Genomic DNA, 13,196 nt, shown 5'->3' on the forward strand with positions numbered 1-13,196 from the left:
GGAAGGAAGGAAGGAAGGAAGGAAGGAAGGAAGGAAGGAAGGAAGGAAGGAAGGAAGGAAGGAAGGAAGGAAGGAAGGGCTCTCAAGAGATTTTTGAAAATAATATATTCATGATCTGCAAACTTAAAGGAAGTACTCTTAACCATGATTTACTGATTTAGTTATGAGCTGCATGCCTTTTATTTTCAGATCTCTGGATTCATGGGATATTGTCAAAAAATAATTCAGTGGGCAGTAGCCACAGAGAATACATTAATGGGTATTCAGAAAGTTACTGCCAGCACCTCTGTCTCTGCAACATAATCTAAATACAAGCTACAGGAGAAAGGAAATTGTATAGGGTACTACTGTTATGCTGCTTTGTGCCATTTGAGATGTCTTTCATGTACTTTGGTAGATTTCTCCTTATATTAGCACTTCGGTTATTCTTTGTAATAGATTATATAATCATAATTGACTATTAAAATTTTGGAGTACCAGCCTTGTAGATGAAAGGTACACATTTGTTACACTGTAATTAGATCGTACATTCTCCTTTTAAGAGTTTTCATTTAATGGCAGTTTGCCTGAAGGTTCTTGTTTTAATTTAGTTTCGGTGAAACTGAGGCAACTGAATTATTGCAGTATAAAGAACTGGGTTTTGTGTGTGTATGACATATCCTTTTCAATTGTTTGGGTTTTGTTAATCAGAGATTGCTTTAATGCCACGGGCTTTAATACATTTACAGTCTAAGAAACTACTGTTCTTCCTTTAGCAGTTATATATATTTCAAGACAGAGAAAAGCTTTCTGCCAGTTGCCAAGTGCTGCTGCCTTTGTGGCAGCAGTGAGAAAGCATTGTAATAAAAAGCAATTACGTGTTGCTGCTACTGAAGAACCTGAAAGAATTCAAAGGTAAAGATACTGCAATTTTTGAACCAGCCCCATTGCTGTTATGAATCATATATGAGCATAAATCTGCTTGCCTAAAGTGGCAGGTTAGTTTGTATTCCAGGTACTTCAGAGTCTTACAAAGGTAATAGGGAGGCTTTGCATTTCTGAAGAGGATCAGAAAATTGTATGCATAGACTGCTTACTGTTTAGAGAAAACTATATATAGGCATTCCCTTTTCATGGGGTTAAATGGTAGAAAAGTAAACTTCAGAATCATCAATCAGAGTCTTCGGTCATTATAGGCACCTATCACATCATTCTTTTCATAGAAATATAAAACTCCACCTCTTCCTACATGTTAGGAATCTTCTGATTTCTAACCTCTACTTATACTCACTCACTTTTCCCCCAACATTGTCTTTTACCTTTTAATTTCAGTTCCTCTGTCTTTACAGATTACCATATTACACGTACATCTGTTCTGTTGCCTTTGACTTTGTTTTCATCTTCCAAACAGTGCATTTTCTTAAACCTGTGTTCTAGTCATGATTGCTTTTCTACTACACTATGCTTTTGTTGTCTTTATAATACTGATAAACCTTAATTTCATAATTTCCTTAGGTGCTTAGGCAATCTGATTTTTTCAATAGAGTCTTATCTACCACCTTGGTGTCTTTCTTTATAGAGGCTTATGTCTTTTTTCATCTTCATAATCTTCTCACATGTCCACTGTCTAAAGACTTTGATTTCATTGTATCTTCTTTGAATAGTAGTTTCATTTGTCCTCATATGAAAGACTATCAAAGGATTATTCACTGTTCTCCTCAGGACACCTTTCAATCATCTAATGCGTTTTCATCTGAACTGCAGCTGCACCTCCAATTCTGGTATTCTTTCTACATGAACTCTACTAGGTGGCACTCCAGGCATAGATAGCTCCCATCAGGAGCTACTTTAGGGTAACGTCCTTTGCATTTAGGCATCTCCACTTTCTTTGTCATTCTTTAAATATCCTGTGCTGTTGCAGTTGGGTATTATTATACCTTCCTATACTAGCTGAAATGCAGGGAAAGAGAGCAGAAGTAAAGATATAATTTGGCCCCAGTTGAAGTCAGTAGAAAAACTGTCATGACATAATTTCCTTTGAAGAGAACTCATTGAGGTGCAAGATCAAAGGCCAGAATTGTTTTTATTTGTATACAGATGGGAAAATAACCTAGTAATGATCCAACATGCAAACACATGGTTTCCTTTTCACCACTGGAAAATTAGGACTAGAAGAGATATGAATCCAAAATCAATCCAATGCTAAATCTGGTATTTTGGAATTTCTGAGTCATTATCTCATTAATTCAATTAGATTATTAGGTTTTTCATAGGTGGTATCTATCCAGAAATATATGTGTGTGTATTCACACATATATACATACACAGAAATTGATAATCAGATTCTTTCTGTTATCACTCTGGAGTGTTACATGACTTAATTTATCTCAGTTTCTTAGTATGTCCCAGGTATTCCCACAACAGGCTTGTATTGCAAGATGGAGACTGCTTTACTAGTTTCACACGGTAAAGTGAGGCACTGTGAAAATAAATCACTTCCAACATTACTCAGGAGGCTCATATCAAATGGAAATTTAAGCCATAAACCTGGAGAGCCAAATCCACACTATAATTGCAAAGCATCCTCCAACTGAATCTGAACTGCTTTAGTTTTGACATTATAACATTGTCTTCATAACACAATATTGTCTTTATAGTACCTATAGGTCCCCTTGCTCATTTAATTCATTTTACTGATCTTCATCTGAAAACACTAGAAAAAATTGCACAGAAGATAATTTTAAAAGATAATGTGCATAATATAAAGTCTAATATGATGCCTGTAGCAATTTCACATTAGAAAATAAGCTGCAGGGTAGTACTAGCCATCCTTCAGCAAAACACCTCATAAGAATTAACTAAATCTTAAATTCATATTAAAGAAACATAAAAATTAACTATGTGCAGGCAGAATTCTAAGCCTAAGCTTGCTTATATTTCTGACATTTGGCTATTTCCTTAAGCTTTCCTCTACAGAGATTTATGAGATGGTTATGAGCTGGAAAGGAGAACACTGACAAGACAAAGTATTCTCCCATCCATGGGGCAGTGAATCAAACTGCATTGTTTAAATCCTTCTTGAAGTTAATGAATCAGCAGGAAAAGTCCATCCTGAAGACCTAATGTCTCCAAAACAATCACTTGGTGTCCCAAATAACTGATAATGAAATCCACAAGTGTCTTTGTTGTTCTATTTGTTTTCCCAGAGACATGACCATGGTTATCATGGGAATCTTTCTCAATAAAACATAAAGACAAACTAGAACACAGATGACATGATCTACTAGCAACAGAGATAATATACAGTATTTACAATTTAATATTTTTGATTTACTGTGACTATTTGTCTCCAATGAGGATTTAGCTACTCTGTTTCATGCTTAGGTCACTGCCATTCTTTCTTCCTGACATTGAATTGGAAATGCATTCAGAAATTTCACCTGTGCAAGACAAAACAACCCAAATCTCCTGGAAGCATACCAGGTGCTATTCTCCATATTCCTTATAGGTCCTCCAAAATAAAAACATTGCTAATCCAGCAGCCTGTTCTCCATTCTTACCCTAGGAAAACAACTGCTGTCCACGGAAGCCTAAGGGCTCCAGTACTCCACTGGGAAACTCTCAGGAGCTGAGATCAGACCGTTCTTGGCAGAGGGCCCTATGTTATGTTACTTTGTGACAGAGCTGATTAGAATGAGTCTGATCACAATCAATTTCAAATCCCAATGCTGAACTCAATCTTTGTGCCAAGTCCTTCAATCACTAATAAAGATAGTTGAAAGAACTTTCAAAGGTACAGATCATCCAATAAAGTCACTTGACCTCACAAGAGGTGAAGAGCAGAGGTTTTTTTACATACAAACTGAGGCAAATCTCATACAGGGTATCAGAAAATGTTTGTTGAAAAACACAGCAGGAGCCATACTGAAGCTATTAAAAATGCAGATTTAATTTCCAGAATAGTTCCAGAGAGATTTTTAGTTTTCACATGATAGTCACAACCACAGAAGAAAAGGGCATTTGCTAAGGTTGACCTCTGCTATTATAGCTTGAAAACGCTGTGAGTAGGGTGTGCTCCTTGCAGATGGAAGTAGTCCTTTACCTAGGCAGGCTTTGAGTTTCAACCCTGGTGCCACACACAGGTGAGTGCCCTTTTTGCATTCTGAGAAAAAACCCCAACACTTCCATTTCTAGTCACCTTAAATTAAGACTCTTTTCTAACTTCTCAATCCAGCTACTGCACTGAAGTAAACAATTATTTGCACTACGCAAGTCTCAATTTTGTAATTGCTGCCTAGATAATTTGCTGATGGATGCATTAATAATGTCTCTGTATTGTGCTGCTGAGGAGTTCTTCAAACTGGGAAATGCTCCTCTGAGGAGAAGCAGTCAAATGTCCAGAATCTAGCCATAAAACTTGTAAATACAACTAGAAAACATAGTTGAGACTGAATCTTGTACATTGCACATGCAAATTTGCATGAGGAGAGAAACTCTTACCAAAAGATCTCCTCTTACCAAGAGAGCTCATCTGCAGAAGGGAGGAAATAGCCCCTTGACCTTCAAATGAAATGAGGCCTGATGAATTGAGCTTCAGTCTGGGGTGCAGGACTGTAGATTTTCAGACTTCCCCATCTTCTTTAGAACCAATTCTGGGACAGAGGTGACTGATTTGCAAAGACTCCTAAAGACATGATCATTAGCTGTATGTTAGTGGAGCTCAAAATAGTGTTTAATGAGCCAGGAAAAAAAGATAAATTGCTGAGTTCAGCTCAAAGTCTATAGTTGCTACACTGAATATGTGTTTGAAGCATTGGTTATTAATTAGGCATCGTCAGTTACCTCCTGGATGGAGCCAAAACCATCTTGGGCATCATAAAATCTATGAACTGCAGTATATGTCTCCAGAATTTGATAATCCAAATGAATCAGTGGGGCAAAACTATCTTCCAACCTGTTAGAGTTATTGATTTATCTGAATCTATAACATGTTAATAAATTTTCATTCTTATCAAAGACAGTTGATTTATATTAAGAAAAAAAAAAAAAAAGGAAAGATTATGCATAGCAAGCAGTTAGGTACATGAATATCCCATAAAGAAACTCTTCATAGCACACAGGGAGAAGCAGAACGACCACATGGCAGTGCCAGTGCCTCCATCCAGTATTGCTAGGATTCCGCTGATTTCATTAAAGTTTTGGTCTCTGCATTGGTGTCTCCATGAGCACCCCTTTCAAGAGGCAGGAAGGAGTCAGCCACCTGTATCTCAGAGGCAATACATCCCCATTTTAATCTGCCTCACAAGGATAAGTAAATTATTTCAGTTCTTCTTCTTGAAATAAACCACTATTTATAGGAGCATAACCAGGAAAATGGTTAAAACAAACAAAAAGAAAAGCACCTGCATACAAGCTTCCATAGTTAAACTTTCCTAATCCTGGTCATTCCTTACTACTGTGGAATAAGGAGAAAACTCTTACTATGACTTCTCTCTGAATACCCCCATAAGGGCCTGTTCCACTTAGGACCTAAAAATACAAGAGTTGATTCACCTACTTAATCAGTGTAAGAACCTCCAGTTGTCCTAATGCACCTGAGCCTCATGTTCCCCAGATGTAAGTAGTTGTTAGGGTGGCACAGGACCAGTGTAATGGCTTTTATTCCTGCCTTGTGCAAAAGGCTACCTGAGCATGACTAGAGGACTTGGCTTCCAGGAATATCCTCCTGAAGCCAGAATCTCCTTGGGACTGCTCTGACCAGTGTGAAGCCAAACTACTGGACATTTTGTTTGGTATGAAGGAGAGCCTTCAGGTGCTACAGAAACAACACGGGAACATCCAGCCCTTCAAGTATTCATATGGCTTATTCTGTCCTAGCCTTGGGGCAAGACAAAGTAAAACCTATCAGCAGTCTGGTGTGCCAGTTCCCCTCAGCTGTGCCAGGCATACCTCAGCTGCAGCCGACAACCTGGCACTGAGGCTCAATTAATCAAGAGAGGTTATATAACAAGCACAGAATTTCAGCCAGAACAATTCAAATGTATCTGCACACAAAACCCTCATTGTCCAGTCTGGTCACTTCTGTTCTGCACCAGCTGCTTCTGTGAACAATTTTTCAGCTTACCCTCAAACAGTATCTGTCCTTGATCATTTAATCGGTATTTAAAGCTGTGTCAGTGATGTTATTGATCCCACTTGTGCCTCCAGTGTGTGTTTCCAATGGAAAATCCAGCACAGAGGGAAAGTGCGGAACACTTTCTCAGTATCCGCAAGAAGAAAAAGATGCATTTTTCTCCTTTCTGATTTTACGGTTTGTTGTGTAATAGCAATAATCTCTATTGCTTTCATATACTTGCAATAAATGGCTTTTGAGATCGATGAAATGTCTGAGCTTCACTTTGGCTATTAATCATTCTCAGTAGCCATTTATTGCTTCATATATTACAAATAGCAGAAGTTATTCCTTAAACCTACCCAGATAGCTGAGGACTGCAAATTTCAAACCTAACTCTGAGAGACAGATTCACTGATGGCAATCCCGGTGTTGTCTTTTATAATAGTAAGTAATAACCATGCTGTGCCTTCCACCTGCAGATTTCAAAACCCACAATACAATGCATTAAGGAAAAATGAACCTTGCTTTTATAGTTGAAGGAGGGAAGAATGTGGGGATATAGGTAAAAAATATTTGTGAAGATCCTTCACCGGTTTGTTTCTCATTATCTGAGAAAGCAATATTTGTAACTTGGCAGAATTTGTAATACCTGCCCTTGGTGCCAGCCTGCTAGCAAAGCTCCTTTGGAGTCACCCCTCTGGCTGCAGCTAGGGGAGCATGCACTGGCTGCCCTGGGAGAGAGGTGGTGTTGCTGCTCCTGGTCAGTATCAGCAAAACTGATGTGAAACAAATGTTCACTCAGCAAACTTGCTCCCTGAATTTCCCAATCTGGCCAGTCTTTGGTCCCTCTCTTTCCTCCCTAAACTCTTTTTGCCTTAGGGCCTAATCATGTTTTTTGTGTAATAATAAAATAAAAATGGGCAGTGGCATCAAAGGAGAGGAATTCTTTATAGGTTTGGGTTGGGAAAGCATGTTTTAACCCAGATAATAATACTGTGGGTCCTTCACAAAGAATGGACTAGCATGAACTTGAGCATAATGTGCTATTCTTTTGTATTAGAGGCTTCTACTTTGACATATATCTGCCGCTTAAATGCCTCTGCTTTGATCATCCATCATTCTTTATTCCAATAAAAATACAGAGCCTATTTCTCAGTTCAGTGGAATTCCATATTTGTTTACTCAGGTGATGACATTGGTATAGTTTCTTTGCCTGCACATGGGATTTACCAAGTCTGGTAAGAGCCATCATGGCTCTAGTGGTTATGACCACTTTGAAGGTAAGTGGGCAGTTGCTAAGGAACAACCAGGCTGTTCTCACTACATGGCACAAAATACCTGACTGTTGCCATAGGCAGCCTAAATTCAGGGTGAGGTCAAGCTGTGCATGAATCCTGGCTATCTGGGAATACATGTTGTTGGGAGTTCAGAGAAAGAACCCCAGACATCTTGTCTCTTCCCTACGAGTTACATTATCACATCAGGGTAATGGCAGATGGTCAACAGGTCAGAATGCTCGGTCCACCAGCAACACTGGCAGTAAGTACATACTGGGGTGTGTACAGTAGCATCAGTTTAACAGTACTGCAAATGTTTATCTCCTTATCCTAAAGATTTGCAGTCAGATAATATGAAAATGGGATGTTCTCTCACCTACTTTTCTGCAAGAATCAGAAAGCCAAAGTGAAAATGGACTGGGGTATCACAAGTTTTTTGTCTGGGCCTTAGCCAACGTGAAGAAACAGAGGGGAAAAGCAGCTTTAAGGGTTCAGACAGCATTTTAATAACAGGCTTAGCGACTGGCTGTTGTTTGGTTGGGTTTTTTTTAATCAACTAAAGGACAGATTTCACTATCTTCTCCCAAGTCTAGTCTAGGTACTCTACTCTCCAATGTTACATTTTCTTTAACCTTGCCTCTTGGTTTAAGAACTCCGTATGCAGATTAGCCACCTCAGTTCCCAGAGATTATTTTAAGCTTTTCTACAATTTAATAATGATCCATTCTGCTGATTCTACTTCTGCATGTAAAATAGGTCTATACTATTAATGACAGCAATTTTATGTTATTGTAGCACACAGTTGCAACAGGCACTGTGTGAAAAGAACAGCTGAAAAAAAGTCTGCATTAAAACTTCCCCAGTTTTCAACAAAACCTTTGTCATGTTGCATTTCCATTAGGCTTACATAAGATATTATGCCACCCTGCAAAGTACCTATGTCGTAATAGTGCCTTCTTATTCCATGGCTTACTTCCCTTTGAATATTAAGAACCATATTTTAATAATGAAAGTAGACATGATTTGCTCTTTACTCTCTAGCTTGACAGAAGATCAGAAGGGGGAGAATTGGTTTCTGTTCCTCATGCATCACTGGCTGAATTGTTTCAACATTTCCAGTCTAATTGAAATTATACTTGTGTGACTCCAGAGTATGACAAAAGAAACTGAGAGAGCTCTCGTAACTTGCTTTTGGAAGTTTCAAAAAGTATTACTGACCTTCTACCCCACCCTCCCTACTTTTCAAAAAGATATTTGTTCGGAATGTCTGAGGTCATTGTTCATACAGCTCAGCAAGGTCTTGCCAGCCCTCTTCACCATTGAATGCAGAGCAGATCCTCCATATATCTGATGAACGCATATTAATTTTATTAATCAAATAGTATTTTATACCTCCTGCTACCCAAAGAGGAATATAAGCTCTCTTGCCTAAATATAAAAATGATGTACTGTCTCAAACCAGGATCCAGTTCAGTTAGTTATCCTATCTCTGCTGCTACTGGCCAACAGCATATGCTTAAGACTATAAGAACACAACATGTACAGAATGATCCTTCCCCATATTTAGAAATCAGCATTTTACTGTGATTACAAAAAGACCTTTGTTAACTAGTGAACAGAGCACAGGAGTCTGGAAAGATGAGTTCTCTAAATGACTCCTCCTTTGAATTACTTTGTGCCCTCAGGGAATTCACAAAGGTTGTGACTCATTTACCAAGTCAGTATGAAAATACTCGTCGGGCTTTGCAAGTTGGTAGGGACTCAATGCCCTTATAAAACTGTGTGTCACTTCAGCACAGCTTGTGACACAATAGCCATAAAATCTGCTACCGCCAATAAGGGGAAAATGTGCCATGAAAAGTGGCTTACAGATGCTCTCACATCTTGAAAACCAAATAGACAAATCAGGCTGTAAATTTATGATCCAGGGAAATCTGTACAGAGTAGAAAAGATAGAATTATGTGGTTGTGTTAAAGTAACATTTTTTTATTTATATGTTAATAAAAATAATGAAAGAGCGAATGAGCAGAGAACAATAGTATAAATTGCAGAGAACAATAGCATAAGCATCTTTCAAACAAATATTCAATTAAAATCAGCAATAATGTGATCCTGCAGCCCCAAAACAGAGACAAGGAAACTATTTTTGTGTTGATTTGAAACGCAGAGGTTTTCCTAAGATTTTTTATGTCCAAAATTCTCAACAGCAACTAAGGGGATAATGCTATAAATTCATTCTTAAGAAAATTGTAAGATTGAGGAGTTTTTCTTTATTTGCAACTTGATTTCAGAAACCTCTAAGATATTCCATGGTTATGTTTTGGAGACATTATTTATCATATTTCTATTTTGAAGATGCTATTCTGAATCCATCAGTATGCCCTCTTATTTCACAGTCATCTCCCAACATATTTGTATATGTTTTACATAATTATATCAGTGACCGATTTTCAAAATCTAGAAAACAGAAATATAACTCTACAGAAAAAAATCTATACCTTATGCTATGTCTCTTAATTTCTATGTATTCTATATGTAATAGAAAAATTTCTTCTTCTATCTAAAAGAAAATTAAGAAGAAAAATAAACAAAACTAACTTAGTGTATTGTATATATAAGTAGAAAAATATGCATGAGTTTCCTTGATATAGTCCAACAAATTGTATATTATTCATCAGTAATATTATCCAGTCATGTGAAATATTAAATAATAGGATGGCTGCTTTCCATGAATGTCATTAAATATTCCTTTAATACTTAAAAAAGTCTTACAACGTCAGTGAGAAAAAGGTCAGTCAGAAAATTCCAGTCATGTTCTTCACTACGTGTGATAGAACAGAGATGTCTGACATAATGGAGTTCTTTTTTCCTTCATTTGATAGGCTGTTCTCTTCTGTATTGGCCGCTACTTGATATGGTGATAAATTTTCCTCTAAAAACCTCCAAGCATCTTCCAGGTAAAAATATATATTTAGTTGTTTACAAAACTATAATTTATCTAGTATCAAATTGTCATGCACCCTTTAATATATGTGTAGACTAGTATTTTTCTCTTGTTCTTTAGAACATCACAATCAAAGCTTATATCCACTGCATTCGGTTTTGCTCAGAAAATGTAAGAATGAATGGTAAAAATTTTATTTTTTTAAAATATTCCCCTTCAACAGCACCTGCCATAAAAAGGTCTACACAAGGGTTTTTTGCAAAATGTTACTTGATCAGCACCAAGGAAATTGCTTCCTATAGAAGTCTGAATGTTACTATATGACAATATTCTCATCAGTTGTGCTTGCCTGTACAGAAAAGCTGACCAGAACAGGTTTTTTTTCAAAAACTGTATTTCTTAAAAGCTGTTTTCCAAAATCATAGTTGACTTTTTGAGTGCAAGAATGATGTGTCAGAGGGAATGCATTCCACTCAATTTTGTTGCATCAAAATCTCGGCAAAGAACTGGAGATGAAATTTGCTCATTGCCTCAGTCTTTTAAGAGCAGAATGAAAGCTATTAAATAATGTGACTGTGATCATAAGCATTTGTGGCACGTGATCTGCCTCCATCCACAGTAAATCATTGAGTCATCATATTGCATATTCATAATATATGCTTCTCAGAATATTGTTCCTCAGATCAATGGACTCATATGGCTTCTGTTAACTATTAGGCACCAGGGAATTCTACCTACAAATCCACTCCTCTAAGTATAATTTCATTATAATTTGCTTTGTGCAAGGGAAATAATAGTAGCAGGCAAGTTAAAGAGGATACTCCATTCTTGTGGTTGTCAAGAAAGTGGTCCAAATTCAGGAAACAAATTCTGTCATATCAGCCAAATTGTTTCCATAGTGTGACTCTAAAAGCCTGAAAGTAGAAATCAATATGGCAGAATGCTCTAACATAACATCAGTGTAAATGGAGAAAATCTAGAAGGATATAACAAGAAGGCATGAAAAACTAGAACTGCATTAGCTCAGAGTGGTTGTCAGCTGTTTCATGCTAAAGTCTGTACTAATAGTGGACTGTCAATACCGTTGTTTTTTTTAAAAAAAACAAGCCTAGATTAATTTCTAAAAATTATTTCATGGACTCAAATCTATCTTCCCAAAGCTATGAAATTTCCCAGAGTAGCAATAGACCTAGGCAAACTGTAGAGAGTTTGACAGAGGACACTTCTCCATGATTATGCCAACAACTATCCCTCTTTGTTCCAGTTTGTGAAAAGGGTTTAAGAATGCCTACTCATCATTCCTACAGAACTCTGAGAGGTATAAAAGTGAAATAAATATTACATAATGTTCAAAAAGTAACTCTTATTTCATTGTGCATTGCTAAACCATCATGGGACCATTCACCATCACAGGTCTGTGTATCTGGGAAGGAAACAACATTACGGGACAGGAAAAATGCCCTTTTGTTGAGTTGTCATAAAGTGCTATATTATATATTGCATTTCTCCATACCATGGTCAGTGGCCAACAGTATTGAAGTGTTGCTTTTATTAACATCTAAGTAAATTAATCGTAGTGGGTCCTATCCTCTGCTGTCATGAGTTGTGTAACCATACTGTGGTCAGTTAAACCAAGTTGAGTTATTCAGCAGAAAATCAGGGCTACCAGCCTCCTTAGATATCAAGTGGATTACCTGAAGTCAGAGTTGAGCTTCTTGATACTGTTCAGGTGTTTTAAAGAGTGAAATGAATACAGTAGTGTTTTAACCAAAGAACAGTGTATGCTGCATATTAACTGTCTCCATCTTTATGGAGCAACAATACCAGTAACTGTCACAGACTTCTGTAATGGATCAAGCCACCTCTTAAGGCACAAGGTTTTATAAACCTTTTCACTTCTTAAGATAAACCATATTGCCATTAATAGGTAAAACGTTACCTTTAGATCAGGTTTTGCTGTTATTGAGAACATCACAAGTGAGGAATTGCAGGACAATAGAAAAAAATTTGGAAGAAAAACCTTTCACAATAAATCCGTTCCAAAACGAAAAAAATTAACATTTCAGTCCTGATGAAGTAGAAGTCCTGGATAGCATCCAACAACCAAACCCAAGCAGAAAAACTGCAGCTTAATGTCTTCACTTAAAGGGAAGGAGCTTTTCAACTCGTCTTCCTTCCTCCAAGGGTAACCTAATGCAAATGCATTGTCTCGATTCATGCAGTAGAGGACACTATTTTACACATCATCACCTCCCCGGCCAACGTGGTGTGGTAACAGCCTCCACTTTAAACCCTGTCTGTTCTCCAGATACAAAAGAGGGGCTGTATTAAGTTGTGGATGAAGTACCATGCATGCCAAGGATGAAATATTATCAAGACATAATTAAGTAATATTAACCACTGCAATAATAAAAGGATCAGATAGAATTTGTGTGTTAAATGTGAGTGCATTGCTTGACCTGAGTTTTGTTTGCATGAGCACCCTGAAATTCTCATCCTGTTCTTCCTGCTAGCATTTACCTGGGAAATTTCAGCTAGCATTCACCTGCTAGCGGAAAACTGGAATAATAAGCAAACTGACACTCACTCCTCATCAAATCTCTAAGTTCAGCCATCTGTATGTTCTGAACCCAGAATGCATGGCTGTGCTCTGATTTCCTGGAACTTAATCAGATGATTCTGAGTACAAGCAAGACACAGACGCATGAAAATCTAGGGGAAAAATGCATTTATAAAGGTTGTTAAATGATTTATGTCATGCTAGTTGTTTCAATGCTTAACTTAGCACATCTAGGGAATTATTTAAGTTTTCTTTGAAAGATCCCAACTATTAGCATGTTATAACAGAGTTGGGAAATATAATTATGTTCTCAGTTGAGG

This window comes from Athene cunicularia, assembly GCF_003259725.1.
Source record: "Athene cunicularia isolate RWA chromosome 6 unlocalized genomic scaffold, athCun1 chr6_part1, whole genome shotgun sequence".
NCBI lineage: Eukaryota > Metazoa > Chordata > Aves > Strigiformes > Strigidae > Athene > Athene cunicularia.